The sequence below is a fragment of the Ambystoma mexicanum genome, chromosome 9 (assembly GCF_040938575.1).
Source record: "Ambystoma mexicanum isolate Mex_15411 chromosome 9, UKY_AmexF1_1, whole genome shotgun sequence".
NCBI lineage: Eukaryota > Metazoa > Chordata > Amphibia > Caudata > Ambystomatidae > Ambystoma > Ambystoma mexicanum.
The window spans coordinates 36,485,975-36,507,715 of record NC_090931.1 but is presented as its reverse complement, the minus strand read 5'-3'; positions in this window follow the sequence as shown (position 1 = coordinate 36,507,715).

The following is a 21,741-nucleotide window of genomic DNA, read 5'->3' as shown; positions in this document are numbered from 1 at the left end:
GGAGAAGAGGGAAGGAGAAAGTAAATATAGAGGCGTGCTAGGGAGCAGTAGCAAAGAGAAAGTAAATATAGAGGAGTGCCAGGGAGCACAGGGAAAGAGAAAGTAAATATAGAGGGGTACCAGGGAGCAGAGAGAAAGAGAAAGTAAATATAGAGGGTTGCCAGGGAGCAGAGAGAAAGAGGGGTGTCCGGGAGAAGAGGCAAAGAGAAAGTAAATATAGAGGGGTGCCAGGGAGCAGAGGGAAAGAGAAATTAAATATAGCGGGGTGCCAGTGAGCAGAGGGAAAGAAAAAGTAAATTTAGAGGGATGCCATGAAGCAGAGGGAAAGAGAAAGTAAATATAGAGGGGTGCCAGGGAGCAGAGGGAAGGAGAAAATAAATATAGAGGGGTGCCAGGGAGCTGAGGGGAAGAGAAAGTAAATATAGAGGGGTGCCATGTTGCAGAGGGAACGTGAAAGTAAATATAGAGGAGGTGCTAGGGAGCAGATGGAAGGAGAAAGTAAATATAGAAGTGTGCCAGGGAGCAGAGGGAAAGAGAAAGTAAATATAGAGGGGTGACAGCGAGCAGAGAGAAAGGGAAAGTAAATATAGATGGGTGCCAGGGAGCAGAGGGAAAGAGAAAGTAAATATAGAGGGGTGTCAGGGAGCAGAGGCAAAGAGAAAATAAATATAAAGAGGTGCCAGGGAGCAGAGACAAAGAGAAAGTAAATATAGAGGGGTGACGGGGAACAGAGGGAAAGAGAAAGTAAATATAGAGGAGTGCCAGGGAGCAGAGGAAAATAGAAAGTAAATATAGAAGGGTGCCAGGGAGCAGAGACAAAGAGAAATTAAATTTAGAGGGGTGCCATGGAGCAGAGGGAAAGGGAAAGTAAATATAGAGGGGTGCCAGGGAGCAGAGAGAAAGAGAAAGTAAATATAGAGGGGTGCTAGGGAGCAACGGGAAAGAGAAAGTAAATATAGATGGGTGCCAGGGAGCAGAGGGAAAGAGAAAGCAAATATAGAGGGCTGTCAGGGAGCAGAAGCAAAGAGAAAGTAAATACAGAGAGGTGCCAGGGAGCAGAGGGAAAGAGAAATTAAATATAGAGGGGTGCCAGGGAGCAGAGACAAAGAGAAAGTAAATATAGAGCGGTGACGGGGAGCAGAGGGAAAGAGAAATTAAATATAGAGGGGTGCCAGGGAGCAGAGGGAAAGAGAAAGCAAATATAGAGGGGTGCCATGGAGCAGAGGCACATAGAAAGTAAATATAGAAGGGTGCCAGAGAGCAGAGACAAAGAGAAATTAAATACAGAGGGGTGCCAGGGAGCAGAGGGAAAGAGAAAGTAAATATAGAGGGATGCCAGGGAGCAGAGGGAAAGAGAAAGTAAACATAGAGGAGTGCCAGGGAGCAGAGGCAAAGAGAAAGTAAATATAGAGGGCTTCCAGGGAGCAGAGACAAAGAGAAAATAAATATAGAGGGCTGCCATGGAGCAGAGGGAAAGGGAAAGCACACATATAGGGGAGCCAGGGAGTAGAGAGAAAGAGAAAGTAAATATAGAAGGGTGCCAGGGAGCAGAAGGAAAGAGAAAGAAAATATAGAGGGGTGCCAGCGAGCAGAGGGAAATACAAAGTAAATATAGAGGGGTTCCAATGAGCAGAGGGAAAGAGAACGTAAATATAGAGGGGTGTCAGAGAGAAGAGGGAAGGAGAAAGTAAATATAGAGGGGTGCTAGGGAGCAGCAGGAAAGAGAAAGTAAATATAGAGGGGTGCCAGGGAGCAGAGGGAAAGAGAAAGCAAATATAGAGGGGTGCCATGGAGCAGAGGCACATAGAAAGTAAATATAGAAGGGTGCAAGAGAGCAGAGACAAAGAGAAATTAAATACAGAGGGGTGCCAGGGAGCAGAGGCAAAGAGAAAGTAAATATAGAGGCGTGCCAGGGAGCAGAGGGAAAGAGAAAGTAAACATAGAGGAGTGCCAGGGAGCAGAGGCAAAGAGAAAGTAAATATAGAGGGCTTCCGGGGAGCAGAGACAAAGAGTAAATAAATATAGAGGGCTGCCAGGGAGCAGAGGGAAAGGGAAAGCACATATATAGGGGAGCCAGGGAGTAGAGAGAAAGAGAAAGTAAATATAGAGGGGTGCTAGGGAGCAGAAGGAAAGAGAAAGCAAATATAGAGGGGTGCCAGCGAGCAGAGGGAAATACAAAGTAAATATAGAGGGGTTCCAATGAGCAGAGGGAAAGAGAACGTAAATATAGAGGGGTGCCAGGTAGAAGAGGAAAGGAGAAAGTAAATATAGAGGCGTGCTAGGGAGCAGTAGCAAAGAGAAAGTAAATATAGAGGAGTGCCAGGGAGCACAGGGAAAGAGAAAGTAAATATAGAGGGGTACCAGGGAGCAGGGAGAAAGAGAAAGTAAATATAGAGGGTTGCCAGGGAGCAGAGAGAAAGAGGGGTGTCAGGGAGAAGAGGCAAAGAGAAAGTAAATATAGAGGGGTGCCAGGGAGCAGAGGGAAATAGAAATTAAATATAGAGGGGTGACAGCGAGCAGAGAGAAAGGGAAAGTAAATATAGATGGGTGCCAGGGAGCAGAGGCAAAGAGAAAGTAAATATAGAGGGGTGTCAGGGAGCAGAGGCAAAGAGAAAATAAATATAAAGAGGTGCCAGGGAGCAGAGGCACATAGAAAGTAAATATAGAAGGGTGCCAGAGAGCAGAGACAAAGAGAAATTAAATACAGAGGGGTGCCAGGGAGCAGAGGGAAAGAGAAAGTAAATATAGAGGGATGCCAGGGAGCAGAGGGAAAGAGAAAGTAAACATAGAGGAGTGCCAGGGAGCAGAGGCAAAGAGAAAGTAAATATAGAGGGCTTCCAGGGAGCAGAGACAAAGAGGAAATAAATATAGAGGGCTGCCATGGAGCAGAGGGAAAGGGAAAGCACACATATAGGGGATCCAGGGAGTAGAGAGAAAGAGAAAGTAAATATAGAAGGGTGCCAGGGAGCAGAAGGAAAGAGAAAGAAAATATAGAGGGGTGCCAGCGAGCAGAGGGAAATACAAAGTAAATATAGAGGGGTTCCAATGAGCAGAGGGAAAGAGAACGTAAATATAGAGGGGTGCCAGAGAGAAGAGGGAAGGAGAAAGTAAATATAGAGGGGTGCTAGGGAGCAGCAGGAAAGAGAAAGTAAATATAGAGGGGTGCCAGGGAGCAGAGGGAAAGAGAAAGCAAATATAGAGGGGTGCCATGGAGCAGAGGCACATAGAAAGTAAATATAGAAGGGTGCAAGAGAGCAGAGACAAAGAGAAATTAAATACAGAGGGGTGCCAGGGAGCAGAGGCAAAGAGAAAGTAAATATAGAGGCGTGCCAGGGAGCAGAGGGAAAGAGAAAGTAAACATAGAGGAGTGCCAGGGAGCAGAGGCAAAGAGAAAGTAAATATAGAGGGCTTCCGGGGAGCAGAGACAAAGAGAAAATAAATATAGAGGGCTGCCAGGGAGCAGAGGGAAAGGGAAAGCACATATATAGGGGAGCCAGGGAGTAGAGAGAAAGAGAAAGTAAATATAGAGGGGTGCCAGGGAGCAGAAGGAAAGAGAAAGCAAATATAGAGGGGTGCCAGCGAGCAGAGGGAAATACAAAGTAAATATAGAGGGGTTCCAATGAGCAGAGGGAAAGAGAACGTAAATATAGAGGGGTGCCAGGTAGAAGAGGAAAGGAGAAAGTAAATATAGAGGCGTGCTAGGGAGCAGTAGCAAAGAGAAAGTAAATATAGAGGAGTGCCAGGGAGCACAGGGAAAGAGAAAGTAAATATAGAGGGGTACCAGGGAGCAGGGAGAAAGAGAAAGTAAATATAGAGGGTTGCCAGGGAGCAGAGAGAAAGAGGGGTGTCAGGGAGAAGAGGCAAAGAGAAAGTAAATATAGAGGGGTGCCAGGGAGCAGAGGGAAATAGAAATTAAATATAGAGGGGTGACAGCGAGCAGAGAGAAAGGGAAAGTAAATATAGATGGGTGCCAGGGAGCAGAGGGAAAGAGAAAGTAAATATAGAGGGGTGTCAGGGAGCAGAGGCAAAGAGAAAATAAATATAAAGAGGTGCCAGGGAGCAGAGACAAAGAGAAAGTAAATATAGAGGGGTGACGGGGAGCAGAGGGAAAGAGAAAGTAAATATAGAGGAGTGCCAGGGAGAAGAGGAAAATAGAAAGTAAATATAGAAGGGTGCCAGGGAGTAGAGACAAAGAGAAATTAAATATAGAGGGGTACCATGGAGCAGAGGGAAAGGGAAAGCAAATATAGAGGGTGCCAGGGAGCAGAAGGAAAGAGAAAGAAAATATAGAGGGGTGCCAGCGAGCAGAGGGAAATACAAAGTAAATATAGAGGGGTTCCAATGAGCAGAGGGAAAGAGAACGTAAATATAGAGGGGTGCCAGAGAGAAGAGGGAAGGAGAAAGTAAATATAGAGGGGTGCTAGGGAGCAGCAGGAAAGAGAAAGCAAATATAGAGGGGTGCCAGGGAGCAAAGGGAAAGACAAAGTAAATAGACAGGGGTGCCAGGGAGAAGAGGGAAGGAGAAAGTAAATCTAGAGGCGTGCTACGGAGCAGTGGCAAAGAGAAAGTAAATATAGAGGTTTGCCAGGGAGCAGAGGCAAAGGGAAAGCAAATATAGAGGGGTACCAGGGAGCAGAGAGACAGAGAAAGTAAATTTAGAGGTCTGCCTGGGAGCTGAGGCAAGGAGAAAGTAAATATAGATGGGTGCCAGGGAGCAGAGATAAAGAGAAAGTAAATATAGAGTGGTGCCAGGGAGCAGAGAGAAAGAGAAAGTACATATAGAGGTGTGCCAGGGAGCAGAGGCAAAGAGAAATTAAATACAGAGGGGTGCTAGGGACCACCGAGAAAGGGAAAGTAAATATAGAGAGGTGCCAGGGAGCAGAGAGAAAGAGAACATAAATATAGAAGGGTGATGGGGAGCAGAGGGAAAGAGAAAGTAAATATAGAGGGGTGACGGGGAGCAGAGGGAAAGAGAAAATAAATATAGAGGGGTTCCAGGGAGCAGAGGGAAAGAGAAAATAAATATAGAGGGGTGTCAGGGAGCAGAGGGAAAGAGAAAGTAAATAAAGAGTGGTGTTAGGGAGCAGAGGGAAAGAGGAAGTAAATATAGAGGGTGCCAGGGACCGGAGGGAAAGATAAAGTAAATATAGAGGGGTGCTAGAGAGCAGAGAGAAAGAGAGAGAGAGCAAATATAGAGGGGTGCCAGTTAGCAGAGGAAAAGAGAAAGTAAATATAGAGGTCTGCCTGGGAGCTGAGGCAAGGAGAAAGTAAACATAGAGGGGTGCTAGGGAGCAGAGATAAAGAGAAAGTAAATATAGAGGGGTGCCAGGGAGAAGAGAGAAAGAGAAAGTACATATAGAGGTGTGCCAGGGAGCAGAGGCAAATAGAAAGTAAATATAGAGGGGTGCCAGGGAGCAGAGGCAAAGAGAAATTAAATACAGAGGGGTGCTAGGGAGCAGCGATAAAGGGAAAGTAAATATAGAGGGGTGCCAGGGAGCAGAGAGAAAGAGAAAGTAAATATAGAAGGGTGATGGGGAGCAGAGGGAAAGAGAAAGTAAATATAGAGTGGTGACGGGGAGCAGAGGGAAAGAGAAAATAAATATAGAGGGGTGCCAGGGAGCAGAGGGAAAGAGAAAGTAAATAAAGAGTGGTGTTCGGGAGCAGAGGGAAAGAGGAAGTAAATATAGAGGGTGCCAGGGAGCGGAGGGAAAGAGAAAGTAAATATAGAGGGGTGCTAGGGAGCAGAGAAAAAGAGGAAGTAAATATAGAGTGGTTCTGGGGGCAGATTTAAAGAGAAAGTAAATATAGAAGAGTGCCAGGGAGCAGAGGGAAAGAGAAATTAAATATAGAGGGGTGCCAGGGAGCAGAGGCAAAGAGAAAGTAAATATAGAGGGGTGCCAGGGAGCAGAGGGAAAGAGAAAGTAAACATAGAGGAGTGCCAGGGAGCAGGGGAAAGAGAAAGTAAATATAGAGGGCTTCCAGGGAGCAGAGACAAAGAGAAAATAAATATAGAGGGCTGCCACGGAGCAGAGGGAAAGGGAAAGCACATATATAGGGGAGCCAGGGAGTAGAGAGAAAGAGAAAGTAAATATAGAGGGGTGCCAGGGAGCAGAAGGAAAGAGAAAGCAAATATAGAGGGGTGCCATTGAGCAGAGGGAAATAGAAAGTAAATATAGAGGGGTTCCAATGAGCAGAGGGAAAGAGAACGTAAATATAGAGGGGTGCCAGGGAGAAGAGGGAAGGAGAAAGTAAATATAGAGGCGTGCTAGGGAGCAGTAGCAAAGAGAAAGTAAATATAGAGGAGTGCCAGGGAGCACAGGGAACGAGAAAGTAAATATAGAGGGGTACCAGGGAGCAGAGAGAAAGAGAAAGTAAATATAGAGGGTTGCCAGGGAGCAGAGAGAAAGAGGGGTGTCAGGGAGAAGAGGCAAAGAGAAAGTAAATATAGAGGGGTGCCAGGGAGCAGAGGAAAAGAGAAATTAAATATAGCGGGGTGCCAGTGAGCAGAGGGAAAGAAAAAGTAAATTTAGAGGGATGCCATGAAGCAGAGGGAAAGAGAAAGTAAATATAGAGGGGTGCCAGGGAGCAGAGGGAAGGAGGAAATAAATATAGAGGGGTGCCAGGGAGCTGAGGGGAAGAGAAAGTAAATATAGAGGGGTGCCATGTTGCAGAGGGAACGTGAAAGTAAATATAGAGGAGGTGCTAGGGAGCAGATGGAAGGAGAAAGTAAATATAGAAGTGTGCCAGGGAGCAGAGGGAAAGAGAAAGTAAATATAGAGGGGTGACAGCGAGCAGAGAGAAAGGGAAAGTAAATATAGATGGGTGCCAGGGAGCAGAGGGAAAGAGAAAGTAAATATAGAGGGGTGTCAGGGAGCAGAGGCAAAGAGAAAATAAATATAAAGAGGTGCCAGGGAGCAGAGACAAAGAGAAAGTAAATATAGAGGGGTGACGGGGAACAGAGGGAAAGAGAAAGTAAATATAGAGGAGTGCCAGGGAGCAGAGGAAAATAGAAAGTAAATATAGAAGGGTGCCAGGGAGCAGAGACAAAGAGAAATTAAATTTAGAGGGGTGCCATGGAGCAGAGGGAAAGGGAAAGCAAATATAGAGGGGTGCCAGGGAGCAGAGAGAAAGAGAAAGTAAATAAAGAGGGGTGCTAGGGAGCAACGGGAAAGAGAAAGTAAATATAGATGGGTGCCAGGGAGCAGAGGGAAAGAGAAAGCAAATATAGAGGGCTGTCAGGGAGCAGAAGCAAAGAGAAAGTAAATACAGAGAGGTGCCAGGGAGCAGAGGGAAAGAGAAATTAAATATAGAGGGGTGCCAGGGAGCAGAGACAAAGAGAAAGTAAATATAGAGCGGTGACGGGGAGCAGAGGGAAAGAGAAAGTAAATATAGAGGGGTGCCAGGGAGCAGAGGGAAATAGAAAGCAAATATAGAGGGGTGCCATGGAGCAGAGGCACATAGAAAGTAAATATAGAAGGGTGCCAGAGAGCAGAGACAAAGAGAAATTAAATACAGAGGGGTGCCAGGGAGCAGAGGGCAAGAGAAAGTAAATATAGAGGGATGCCAGGGAGCAGAGGGAAAGAGAAAGTAAACATAGAGGAGTGCCAGGGAGCAGAGGCAAAGAGAAAGTAAATATAGAGGGCTTCCAGGGAGCAGAGACAAAGAGAAAATAAATATAGAGGGCTGCCATGGAGCAGAGGGAAAGGGAAAGCACACATATAGGGGAGCCAGGGAGTAGAGAGAAAGAGAAAGTAAATATAGAAGGGTGCCAGGGAGCAGAAGGAAAGAGAAAGAAAATATAGAGGGGTGCCAGCGAGCAGAGGGAAATACAAAGTAAATATAGAGGGGTTCCAATGAGCAGAGGGAAAGAGAACGTAAATATAGAGGGGTGCCAGAGAGAAGAGGGAAGGAGAAAGTAAATATAGAGGGGTGCTAGGGAGCAGCAGAAAAGAGAAAGTAAATATAGAGGGGTGCCAGGGAGCAGAGGGAAAGAGAAAGCAAATATAGAGGGGTGCCATGGAGCAGAGGCACATAGAAAGTAAATATAGAAGGGTGCAAGAGAGCAGAGACAAAGAGAAATTAAATACAGAGGGGTGCCAGGGAGCAGAGGCAAAGAGAAAGTAAATATAGAGGCGTGCCAGGGAGCAGAGGGAAAGAGAAAGTAAACATAGAGGAGTGCCAGGGAGCAGAGGCAAAGAGAAAGTAAATATAGAGGGCTTCCGGGGAGCAGAGACGAAGAGAAAATAAATATAGAGGGCTGCCATGGAGCAGAGGGAAAGGGAAAGCACATATATAGGGGAGCCAGGGAGTAGAGAGAAAGAGAAAGTAAATATAGAGGGGTGCCAGGGAGCAGAAGGAAAGAGAAAGCAAATATAGAGGGGTGCCAGCGAGCAGAGGGAAATACAAAGTAAATATAGAGGGGTTCCAATGAGCAGAGGGAAAGAGAACGTAAATATAGAGGGGTGCCAGGGAGAAGAGGAAAGGAGAAAGTAAATAAAGAGGCGTGCTAGGGAGCAGTAGCAAAGAGAAAGTAAATATAGAGGAGTGCCAGGGAGCACAGGGAAAGAGAAAGTAAATATAGAGGGGTACCAGGGAGCAGGGAGAAAGAGAAAGTAAATATAGAGGGTTGCCAGGGAGCAGAGAGAAAGAGGGGTGTCAGGGAGAAGAGGCAAAGAGAAAGTAAATATAGAGGGGTGCCAGGGAGCAGAGGGAAATAGAAATTAAATATAGCGGGGTGCCAGTGAGCAGAGGGAAAGAAAAAGTAAATTTAGAGGGATGCCATGAAGCAGAGGGAAAGAGAAAGTAAATATAGAGGGGTGCCTGGCAGCAGAAGTTAAGAGAAAATAAATATAGAGCGGTGCCAAGGAGAAGAGGAAAAGAGAAAGTAAATATAGAAGGGTGCCAGGGAGCAGAGGGAAGGAGAAAATAAATATAGAGGGGTGCCAGGGAGCTGAGGCGAAGAGAAAGTAAATATAGAGGGGTGCCATGTTGCAGAGGGAACGTGAAAGTAAATATAGAGGAGGTGCTAGGGAGCAGATGGAAGGAGAAAGTAAATATAGAAGCGTACCAGGGAGCAGAGGGAAAGAGAAAGTAAATATAGAGGGGTGACAGCGAGCAGAGAGAAAGGGAAAGTAAATATAGATGGGTGCCAGGGAGCAGAGGGAAAGAGAAAGTAAATATAGAGGGGTGTCAGGGAGCAGAGGCAAAGAGAAAATAAATATAAAGAGGTGCCAGGGAGCAGAGACAAAGAGAAAGTAAATATAGAGGGGTGACGGGGAGCAGAGGGAAAGAGAAAGTAAATATAGAGGAGTGCCAGGGAGTAGAGGAAAATAGAAAGTAAATATAGAAGGGTGCCAGGGAGTAGAGACAAAGAGAAATTAAATATAGAGGGGTACCATGGAGCAGAGGGAAAGGGAAAGCAAATATAGAGGGTGCCAGGGAGTGGAGGGAAAGATAAAGTAAATATAGAGGGGTGCTAGAGAGCAGAGAGAAAGAGAGAGAGAGAGAGTAAATATAGAGCGTGCCATGGAGCAGAGGAAAAGAGAAATTTAATATAGAGTTCTGCCTGAGAGCTGAGGCAAGGAGAAAGTAAACATAGAGCAGTGCTAGGGAGCAGAGATAAAGAGAAAGTAAATATAGAGGGGTGCCAGGGAGCAGAGAGAAAGAGAAAGTACATATAGAGGTGTGCCAGGGAGCAGAGGCAAAGAGAAAGTAAATATAGAGGGGTGCCAGGGAGCAGAACAAAGAGAAATTAAATACAGAGGGGTGCTAGGGAGCAGCGATAAAGGTAAAGTGAATATAGAGGGGTGTCAGGGAGCAGAGAGAAAGAGAAAGTAAATATAGAAGGGTGATGGGGAGCAGAGGGAAAGAGAAAGTAAATATAGAGTGGTGACGGGGAGCAGGGGGAAAAGAGAAAATAAATATAGAGGGGTGCCAGGGAGCAGAGGGAAAGAGAAAGTAAATATAGAGGGGTGTAAGGGAGCAGAGGGAAAGAGAAAGTAAATAAAGAGTGGTGTTCGGGAGCAGTGGGAAAGAGGAAGTAAATATAGAGGGTGCCAGGGAGCGGAGGGAAAGAGAAAGTAAATATAGAGGGGTGCTAGGGAGCAGAGAGAAAGAGAAAGTAAATATAGAGTGGTTCTGGGGGCAGATTTAAAGAGAAAGTAAATATAGAAGAGTGCCAGCGAGCAGAGGGAATGAGAAAGTAAATATAGAGGGGTGCCAGGGAGCAGATGGAAAGAAAAATGAAATATAGAGGAGTGGCAGGGAGCAGAGGCAAAGAGAAAGTAAATATAGAGGGCTTCCAGGGAGCAGAGACAAAGAGAAAATAAATATAGAGGGCTGCCATGGAGCAGAGGGAAAGGGAAAGCACATATATAGGGGAGCCAGGGAGTAGAGAGAAAGAGAAAGTGAATATAGAGGGGTGCCAGGGAGCAGAAGGAAAGAGAAAGCAAATATAGGGGGGTGCCAGTGAGCAGAGGGAAATAGAAAGTAAATATAGAGGGGTTCCAATGAGCAGAGGGAAAGAGAACGTAAATATAGAGGGGTGCAAGGGAGAAGAGGGAAGGAGAAAGTAAATATAGAGGCGTGCTAGGGAGCAGTAGCAAAGAGAAAGTAAATATAGAGGAGTGCCAGGGAGCACAGGGAAAGAGAAAGTAAATATAGAGGGGTACCAGGGAGCAGGGAGAAAGAGATTGTAAATATAGAGGGTTGCCAGGGAGCAGAGAGAAAGAGGGGTGTCAGGGAGAAGAGGCAAAGAGAAAGTAAATATAAAGGGGTGCCAGGGAGCAGAGGGAAAGAGAAATTAAATATAGCAGGGTGCCAGTGAGCAGAGGGAAAGAAAAAGTAAATTTAGAGGGATGCCATGAAGCAGAGGGAAAGAGAAAGTAAATATAGAGGGGTGCCTGGGAGCAGAAGTTAAGGGAAAATAAATATAGAGCGGTGCCAAGGAGCAGAGGAAAGAGAAAGTAAATATAGAAGGGTGCCAGGGAGCAGAGGGAAGGAGAAAATAAATATAGAGGGGTGCCAGGGAGCTGAGGGGAAGAGAAAGTAAATATAGAGGGGTGCCATGTTGCAGAGGGAACGTGAAAGTAAATATAGAGGAGGTGCTAGGGAGCAGATGGAAGGAGAAAGTAAATATAGAAGTGTGCCAGGGAGCAGAGGGAAAGAGAAAGTAAATATAGAGGGGTGACAGCGAGCAGAGAGAAAGGGAAAGTAAATATAGATGGGTGCCAGGGAGCAGAGGGAAAGAGAAAGTAAATATAGAGGGGTGTCAGGGAGCAGAGGCAAAGAGAAAATAAATATAAAGAGGTGCCAGGGAGCAGAGACAAAGAGAAAGTAAATATAGAGGTGTGACGGGGAGCAGAGGGAAAGAGAAAGTAAATATAGAGGAGTGCCAGGGAGCAGAGGAAAATAGAAAGTAAATATAGAAGGGTGCCAGGGAGCAGAGACAAAGAGAAATTAAATCTAGAGGGGTGCCATGGAGCAGAGGGAAATGGAAAGCAAATATAGAGGGGTGCCAGGAAGCAGAGAGAAAGAGAAAGTAAATATAGAGTGGTGCTAGGGAGCAACGGGAAAGAGAAAGTAAATATAGATGGGTGCCAGGGAGCAGAGGGAAAGAGAAAGCAAATATAGAGGGCTGTCAGGGAGCAGAAGCAAAGAGAAAGTAAATACAGAGAGGTGCCAGGGAGCAGAGGGAAAGAGAAAGTAAATATAGAGGGCTGTCATGGAGCAGAGACAAAGAGAAAGTAAATATAGAGCAGTGACGGGGAGCAGAGGGAAAGAGAAAGTAAATATAGAGGGCTGTCATGGAGCAGAGGGAAAGGGAAAGCAAATATAGAGGGGTGCCAGGGAGCAGAGAGAAAGAGAAAGTAAATTTAGAGGGGTGCTAGGGAGCAGCAGGAAAGAGAAAGTAAATATAGAGGGGTGCCAGGGAGCAGAGGGAAAGAGAAAGCAAATATAGAGGGGTGCCATGGAGCAGAGGCACATAGAAAGTAAATATAGAAGGGTGCCAGAGAGCAGAGACAAAGCGAAATTAAATATAGAGGGGTGCCATGGAACAGATAGAAAGACAGATAGAAAGGTAAAGCAAATATAGAGGGGTATCAGGGAGCAGAGGCAAAGAGAAAGTAAATATAGAGAGATGCCAGGGAGCAGAGGGAAAGAGAAATTAAATATAGGGGGGTGCCAGGGAGCAGAGACAAAGAGACAGTAAATATAGAGAGGTGCCAGGGAGCAGAGGGAAAGAGAAATTAAATATAGAGGGGTGCCAGGGAGCAGAGACAAAGAGAAAGTAAATATAGAGTAGTGCCAGGCAGCACAGTGAAAGAGAAAGTAAATATAGAGGAGTGTCAGGGAGCAGAGGCACATAGAAAGTAAATATAGAAGGGTGACAGGGAGCAGAGACAAGGAGAAAGTAAACATAGAGGGGTGCTAGGGAGCAGAGGCAAACAGAAAGTAAATATAGAGTGGTGCCAGGGAGCAGAGGCAAAGACAAATTAAATACAGAGGGGTGCTAGGGAGCAGCGAGAAAGGGAAAGTAAATATAGAGGGGTGCCAGGGAGCAGAGAGAAAGAGAAAGTAAATATAGAAGGGTGATGGGGAGCAGAGGGAAAGAGAAAGTAAATATAGAGGGGTGACGGGGAGCAGAGGGAAAGAGAAAATAAATATAGAGGGGTGCCAGGGAGCAGAGGGAAGGAGACAGTAAATATAGAGGGGTGCCAGGGAGCAGAGGGAAAGAGAAAGTAAATAAAGAGTGGTGTTCGGGAGCAGAGGGAAAGAGGAAGTAAATATAGATTGTGCCAGGGAGCGGAGGGAAAGAGAAAGTAAATATAGAGGGGTTCTAGGGAGCAGAGAGAAAGAGAAATTAAATATAAAGTGGTTCTGGGGCAGATTTAAAGAGAAAGTAAATATAGAAGAGTGCCAGCGAGCAGAGGGAATGAGAAAGTAAATATAGAGGAGTGCCAGGGAGCAGAGGCAAAGAGAAAGTAAATATAGAGGGGTGCCAAGGAGCAGAAGGAAAGAGAAAGTAAACATAGAGGAGTGCCAGGGAGCAGAGGCAAGGAGAAAGTAAATATAGAGGGCTTCCAGGGAGCAGAGACAAAGAGAAAATAAATATCGAGGGCTGCCATGGAGCAGAGGGAAAGGGAAAGCACATATAGAGGGGAGCCAGGGAGTAGAGAGAAAGAGAAAGTAAATATAGAGGGGTGCCAGGGACCAGACGGAAAGAGAAAGCAAATATAGAGGGGTGCCAGCGAGCAGAGGGAAATAGAAAATAAATATAGAGGGGTCCCAATGAGCAGAGGGAAAGAGAACGTAAATATAGAGGGGTGCCAGGGAGAAGAGGGAAGGAGAAAGTAAATATAGAGGCGTGCTAGGGAGCAGTAGCAAAGAGAAAGTAAATATAGGAGTGCCAGGGAACACAGGGAAAGAGAAAGTAAATATAGAGGGGTTGCAGGGAGCAGGGAGAAAGAGAAAGTAAATATAGAGGGTTGCCAGGGAGCAGAGAGAGAGAAAGAGGGGTGTCAGGGAGAAGAGGCATAGAGAAAGTAAATATAGAGGGGTGCCAGGGAGCAGAGGGAAAGAGAAATTAAATATATCTGGGTGCCAGTGAGCAGAGGGAAAGACAAAGTAAATTTAGAGGGATGCCAGGGAGCAGAGGGAAAGAGAAATTAAATATAGGGGGGTGCCAGGGAGCAGAGACAAAGAGACAGTAAATATAGAGAGGTGCCAGGGAGCAGAGGGAAAGAGAAATTAAATATAGAGGGGTGCCAGGGAGCAGAGACAAAGAGAAAGTAAATATAGAGTAGTGCCAGGCAGCACAGTGAAAGAGAAAGTAAATATAGAGGAGTGCCAGGGAGCAGAGGCACATAGAAAGTAAATATAGAAGGGTGACAGGGAGCAGAGACAAGGAGAAAGTAAACATAGAGGGGTGCTAGGGAGCAGAGGCAAAGAGAAAGTAAATATAGAGTGGTGCCAGGGAGCAGAGGCAAAGACAAATTAAATACAGAGGGGTGCTAGGGAGCAGCGAGAAAGGGAAAGTAAATATAGAGGGGTGCCAGGGAGCAGAGAGAAAGAGAAAGTAAATATAGAAGGGTGATGGGGAGCAGAGGGAAAGAGAAAGTAAATATAGAGGGGTGACGGGGAGCAGAGGGAAAGAGAAAATAAATATAGAGGGGTGCCAGGGAGCAGAGGGAAAGAGATAGTAAATATAGAGGGGTGTCAGGGAGCAGAGGGAAAGAGAAAGTAAATAAAGACTGGTGTTCGGGAGCAGAGGGAAAGAGGAAGTAAATATAGATTGTGCCAGGGAGCGGAGGGAAAGAGATAGTAAATATAGAGGGGTTCTAGGGAGCAGAGAGAAAGAGAAATTAAATATAAAGTGGTTCTGGGGCAGATTTAAAGAGAAAGTAAATATAGAAGAGTGCCAGCGAGCAGAGGGAATGAGAAAGTAAATATAGAGGAGTGCCAGGGAGCAGAGGCAAAGAGAAAGTAAATATAGAGGGGTGCCAAGGAGCAGAAGGAAAGAGAAAGTAAACATAGAGGAGTGCCAGGGAGCAGAGGCAAGGAGAAAGTAAATATAGAGGGCTTCCAGGGAGCAGAGACAAAGAGAAAATAAATATCGAGGGCTGCCATGGAGCAGAGGGAAAGGGAAAGCACATATAGAGGGGAGCCAGGGAGTAGAGAGAAAGAGAAAGTAAATATAGAGGGGTGCCAGGGACCAGACGGAAAGAGAAAGCAAATATAGAGGGGTGCCAGCGAGCAGAGGGAAATAGAAAATAAATATAGAGGGGTCCCAATGAGCAGAGGGAACGAGAACGTAAATATAGAGGGGTGCCAGGGAGAAGAGGGAAGGAGAAAGTAAATATAGAGGCGTGCTAGGGAGCAGTAGCAAAGAGAAAGTAAATATAGGAGTGCCAGGGAGCACAGGGAAAGAGAAAGTAAATATAGAGGGGTTGCAGGGAGCAGGGAGAAAGAGAAAGTAAATATAGAGGGTTGCCAGGGAGCAGAGAGAGAGAAAGAGGGGTGTCAGGGAGAAGAGGCATAGAGAAAGTAAATATAGAGGGGTGCCAGGGAGCAGAGGGAAAGAGAAATTAAATATATCTGGGTGCCAGTGAGCAGAGGGAAAGAAAAAGTAAATTTAGAGGGATGCCAGGAAGCATAAGGAAAGAAAAAGTAAATATAGGGGGTGCTTGGGAGCAGAAGTTAAGAGAAAGTAAATATAGAGCGGTGCCAAGGAGCAGAGGGAAAGAGAAAGTAAATATAGAAGGGTGCCAGGGAGCAGAGGGAAGGAGAAAATAAATATAGAGGGGTGCCAGGGAGCTGAGGGGAAGAGAAATTAAATATAGAGGGGTGCCATGGAGCAGAGGGAAAGGGAAAGCAAATATAGAGGGGTGCCAGGGAGCGGAGTGAAAGAGAAAGTAAATATAGAGGGGTGCTATGGAGCAGCGGGAAAGAGAAAGTAAATATAGAGAGGTGCCGGGAAGCAGAGGGAAAGAGAAAGCAAATACAGAGGGGTGCCAGGGAGCAAAGGGAAAGACAAAGTATCTAGAGGGGTGAGAGGGAGCAGAGGGAAAGAGAAAGCAAATATAGAGGGGTGCCAGGGAGCAAAGGGAAGGACAAAGTAAATATAGAGGGGCGCTAGGGAGCAGTGGGAAAGAGAAAGTAAATATAGAGGGGTGCCAGGGAGCAGAGGGAAGGAGAAAGTTAATAAAGAGGGGTGGGGGAGCAGAGAGAAATAGAAAGTAAATATAGAGTGGTGCCAGGGAGCAGAGGGAAAGAGAAAGTAAATATAGAGTGGTGTCATGGAGAAAAGGGAAGGAGTAAGTAAATATAGAGGGGTTCCAGGGAGCAGATGGAAAGATAAACTAAATATAGAGGGGTGCTAGAGCAGAAGAATGTAAATATAGAAGGGTGCTAGGGAGCAGAGGGAAATAGATGGGTGCCTGGGAGCAGAGGCAAAGTGAAAGTAAATATAGAGGGGTGACAGGGAGCAGAGGGAAATAGAAACTAAATATAGAGTGGTGCGAGGGAGCAGAGGCAAAGAGAAAGTAATTATAGAGGGGTGTCAGGGAGCAGAGGCAAAGAGAAAGGAAATATAGAGGGGTGAAGGGGAGCAGAGGGAAAGAGAAAGTAAATATAGAGGAGTGCCAGTGAGCAGAGGCAAAGAGAAAGTAAATATAGAGGGGTGCCAGGGAGCAGAGACAAAGAGAAATTAAATATAGAGGGGTGCCATGGAGCCTGAGAAAAGGGAAAGCAAATATAGAGGGGTGCCAGGGAGCAGAGAGAAAGAGAATGTAAATACAGAGGGGTGCCAGGGAGCAGAGGAAAGAGAAAGCAAATATGGAGGGGTGCCAGGGAGCAGAGGGAAAGACAAAGTAAATATAGAGGGGTGACAGGGAGCAGAGAGAAAGAGAAAGTAAATATAGAGGGGTCCCAATGAGCAGAGGGAAAGAGAACGTAAATATAGAGGGGTGCCAGGCAGAAGAGGGAAGTTGAAGTAAATATTGAGGCGTGCTAGGGAGGAGTAGCAAAGAAAAAGTAAATATAGTGGAGTGCCAGGTAGCACAGAGAAAGAGAAAGTAAATCTAGAGGGGTGCCAGGGAGCAGAGAGAAAGAGAGAGTAAATATAGAATGGTGTCAGGGAGAAGAGGCAAAGAGAAAGTAAATATAGAGGGGTGCCAGGGAGCAGAGGGAAAGAAAAATGAAATATAGAGGGGTGCCAGGGAGCAGAGTGAAAGTAAAAGCAAATTTAGAGGGGTGCCTGGGAGCAGACATTAAGAGAAAGTAAATATATAGGGGTGCCAAAGAGCAGAGGGAAAGTAAAAGTAAATATAGAGGGGTGCCAGGGAGCAGAGGGAAGGAGAAAGTAAATATAGAGTTGTGCCAGGGAGCTGAGGGGAAGAGAAAGTAAATATAGAGGAGGTGCTAGGGAGCAGATGGAAAGAGAAAGTAAATATAGAAGTGTGCCAGAGAGCAGAGGGAAAGAGAAAGATTATATAGAGGGGTGACAGGTAGCAGAGAGAAAGAGAAAGTAAATATAGATGGGTGCCAAGGAGCAGAGGGAAAGAGAAAGTAAATTTAGAGGGGTGCCAGGGAGCAGAGGGAAAGAGAAAGTAAATATACAAGAGTGTGAGGGAGCAGAGGCAAAGAGAAAGCAAATATAGAAAGGTGCCAGGGAGCAGAGACAAAGAGAAAGTAAATATAGAGGGGTGCTGGGGAGCAGAGGGAAAGAGAAAGTAAATATAGAGGAGTGCCAGGGAGCAGAGGCAAAGAGAAAGTTTATATAGAAGGGTGCCAAGGAGCAGAGACAAAGAGAAATTTAATATAGAGGGGTTCCATGGAGCAGAGGGAAAGGGAAAGCAAATATAGAGGGGTGCCAGGGAGCAGAGAGAAAGAGAAAGTAAATATAGAGGGGTGCTAGGGAGCAGCCGGAAAGAGAAAGTAAATGTACAGGGATGCCAGGAAGCAGAGGGAAAGAGAAAGTAAATATAGAGGGGTGCCAGGTAGCAGAGGGAAAGAGAAAGTAAATATAGAGGGGTGGGGGAGCAGAGGGAAAGCGAAAGCAAATATAGAGGGGTGCCAGGGAGCAAAGGGAAAGACAAAGTAAATATACATGGGTGCCAGGGAGAAGAGGGAAAGAGAAAGTAAATCTAGAGGCGTGCTAGCGAGCAGTGGCAAAGAGAAAGTAAATATAGAGGTGTGCCAGGGAGCAGAGGGAAAGAGAAAGCAAATATATAGGGGTACCAGGGAGCAGAGAGAAAGAGAAAGTAAATATAGAGGAGTGCCAGGGAGCAGAGAGAAAGAGAGAGAGTAAATATAGAGGGGTGCCAGCGAGCAGAGGAAAAGAGAAAGTAAATATAGAGGGGTGCCAGGGAGCAGAGGCAAAGAGAAATTAAATATAGAGGGGTGCTAGGGAGCAGCGAGAAAGGGAAAGTAAATATAGAGGGGTGCCAGGGAGCAGAGAGAAAGAGAAAGTAAATATAGAAGTGTGATGGGGAGCAGAGGGAAAGAGAAAGTAAATATAGATGGGTGACGGGGAGCAGAGGGAAAGAGAAAATAAATATAGAGGGGTGCCAGGGAGCAGAGGGAAAGAGAAACTAAATATAGAGGGGGTCAGGGAGCAGAGGGAAAGAGAAAGTAAATAAAGAGTTGTGTTAGGGAGCAGAGGGAAAGAGGAAGTAAATATAGAGGGTGCCAAGGAGCGGAGGGAAAGAGAAAGTAAATATAGAGGAGTACTAGGGAGCAGAGATAAAGAGAAAGTAAATATAGAGTGGCTCTGGGGGCAGATTTAAAGAGAAAGTAAATATAGAAGAGTGCCAAGGAGCAGAGGGAATGAGAAAGTAAATATAGAGGGGTGCCAGGGAGCAGAGGGAAAGAAAAATGAAATATAGATGGGTGCCAGGGAGCAGAGGGAAAGAGAAATTAAATATAGAGGGGTGCCAGGGAGCAGAGGCAAAGAGAAAGTAAATATAGAGGGGTGCCAGGGAGCAGAGGGAAAGAGAAAGTAAACATAAAGGAGTGCCAGGGAGCAGAGGCAAAGAGAAAGTAAATATAGAGGGCTTCCAGGGAGCAGAGACAAAGAGAAATTAAATATAGAGGGCTGCCATGGTCAGAGGGAAAGGGAAAGCAGATATAAGGTGTGCCAGGGGGCAGAGAGAAAGAGAAAGTAAATATAGAGTGGTGCCAGGGAGCAGAGGGAAAGAGAAAGTAAATATAGAGTGGTGCCAGGGAGCAGAGGGAAGGAGTAAGTAAATATAGAGGGGTGCTAGAGGGGGAGAATATAAATATGGAAGTGTCCTAGGGAGCAGAGGGAAATAGAGGTGTGCCTGGGAGCAGAGGGAAAGAGAAAGTAAACATAGAGGGGTGCCAGGGAGCAGAGGCAAAGAGAAAGTAAATATAGAGGGGTGACAGGGAGCAGAGGGAAATAGAAACTAAATATAGTGTGGTGCGAGGGAGCAGAGGCAAAGAGAAAGTAATTATAGAGGGGTGTCAGGGAGCAGAGGCAAAGAGAAAGTAAATATAGAGGGGGTCAGGGAGCAGAGGGAAAGAGAAAGTAAATAAAGAGTTGTGTTAGGGAGCAGAGGGAAAGAGAAACTAAATATAGAGGGGGTCAGGGAGCAGAGGGAAAGAGAAAGTAAATAAAGAGTTGTGTTAGGGAGCAGAGGGAAAGAGGAAGTAAATATAGAGGGTGCCAAGGAGCGGAGGGAAAGAGAAAGTAAATATAGAGGAGTACTAGGGAGCAGAGATAAAGAGAAAGTAAATATAGAGTGGCTCTGGGGGCAGATTTAAAGAGAAAGTAAATATAGAAGAGTGCCAAGGAGCAGAGGGAATGAGAAAGTAAATATAGAGGGGTGCCAGGGAGCAGAGGGAAAGAAAAATGAAATATAGATGGGTGCCAGGGAGCAGAGGGAAAGAGAAATTAAATATAGAGGGGTGCCAGGGAGCAGAGGCAAAGAGAAAGTAAATATAGAGGGGTGCCAGGGAGCAGAGGGAAAGAGAAAGTAAACATAAAGGAGTGCCAGGGAGCAGAGGCAAAGAGAAAGTAAATATAGAGGGCTTCCAGGGAGCAGAGACAAAGAGAAATTAAATATAGAGGGCTGCCATGGTCAGAGGGAAAGGGAAAGCAGATATAAGGTGTGCCAGGGGGCAGAGAGAAAGAGAAAGTAAATATAGAGTGGTGCCAGGGAGCAGAGGGAAAGAGAAAGTAAATATAGAGTGGTGCCAGGGAGCAGAGGGAAGGAGTAAGTAAATATAGAGGGGTGCTAGAGGGGGAGAATATAAATATGGAAGTGTCCTAGGGAGCAGAGGGAAATAGAGGTGTGCCTGGGAGCAGAGGGAAAGAGAAAGTAAACATAGAGGGGTGCCAGGGAGCAGAGGCAAAGAGAAAGTAAATATAGAGGGGTTACAGGGAGCAGAGGGAAATAGAAACTAAATATAGTGTGGTGCGAGGGAGCAGAGGCAAAGAGAAAGTAATTATAGAGGGGTGTCAGGGAGCAGAGGCAAAGAGAAAGTAAATATAGAGGGGTGAAGGGGAGCAGAGGGAAAGTGCAAGTAAATATAGAGGAGTGCCAGTGAGCAGAGAGAAAGAGAAAGTACATATAGAGGTGTGCCAGGGAGCAGAGGCAAAGAGAAAGTAAATATAGAGGGGTGCCAGGGAGCAGAGGCAAAGAGAAATTAAATACAGAGGGGTGCTAGGGAGCAGCGATAAAGGGAAAGTAAATATAGAGGGGTGCCAGGGAGCAGAGAGAAAGAGAAAGTAAATATAGAAGGGTGATGGGGAGGAGAGGGAAAGATAAAGTAAATATAGAGTGGTGATGGGGAGCAGGGGTAAAAGAGAAAATAAATATAGAGGGGTGCCAGGGAGCAGAGGGAAAGAGAAAGTAAATAAAGAGTGGTGTTCGGGAGCAGTGGGAAAGAGGAAGTAAATATAGAGGGTGCCAGGGAGCTGAGGGAAAGAGAAAGTAAATATAGAGGGGTGCTAGGGAGCAGAGAGAAAGAGAAAGTAAATATAGAGTGGTTCTGGGGGCAGATTTAAAGAGAAAGTAAATATAGAAGAGTGCCAGCGAGCAGAGGGAATGAGAAAGTAAATATAGAGGGGTGCCAGGGAGCAGAGGGAAAGAGAAAGTAAACATAGAGGAGTGCCAGGGAGCAGAGGCAAAGAGAATGTAAATATAGAGGGCTTCCAGGGAGCAGAGACAAAGAGAAAATAAATATAGAGGGCTGCCATGGAGCAGAGGGAAAGGGAAAGCACATATATAGGGGAGCCAGGGAGTAGAGAGAAAGAGAAAGTAAATATAGAGGGGTGCCAGGGAGCAGAAGGAAAGAGAAAGCAAATATAGAGGGGTGCCAGCGAGCAGAGGGAAATAGAAAGTAAATATAGAGGGGTTCCAATGAGCAGAGGGAAAGAGAACGTAAATATAGAGGGGTGCCAGGGAGAAGAGGGAAGGAGAAAGTAAATATAGAGGCGTGCTAGGGAGCAGTAGCAAAGAGAGCGTAAATATAGAGGAGTGCCAGGGAGCACAGGGAAAGAGAAAGTAAATATAGAGGGGTACCAGGGAGCAGGGAGAAAGAGAAAGTAAATATAGAGGGTTGCCAGGGAGCAGAGAGAAAGAGGGGTGTCAGGGAGAAGAGGCAAAGAGAAAGTAAATATAGAGGGGTGCCAGGGAGCAGAGGGAAAGAGAAATTAAATATAGCGGGGTGCCAGTGAGCAGAGGGAAAGAAAAAGTAAATTTAGAGGGATGCCATGAAGCAGAGGGAAAGAGAAAGTAAATATAGAGGGGTGCCTGGGAGCAGAAGTTAAGAGAAAATAAATATAGAGCGGTGCCAAGGAGCAGAGGAAAGAGAAAGTAAATATAGAAGGGTGCCAGGGAGCAGAGGGAAGGAGAAAATAAATATAGAGGGGTGCCAGGGATCAGAGGGAAAGAGAAAGTAAACATAGAGGAGTGCCAGGGAGCAGAGGCAAAGAGAAAGTAAATATAGAGGGCTTCCAGGGAGCAGAGACAAAGAGAAAATAAATATAGAGGGCTGCCATGGAACAGAGGGAAAGGGAAAGCACATATATAGGGGAGCCAGGGAGTAGAGAGAAAGAGAAAGTAAATATAGAGGGGTGCCAGGGAGCAGAAGGAAAGAGAAAGCAAATATAGAGGGGTGCCAGCGAGCAGAGGGAAATACAAAGTAAATATAGAGGGGTTCCAATGAGCAGAGGGAAAGAGAACGTAAATATAGAGGGGTGCCAGGGAGAAGAGG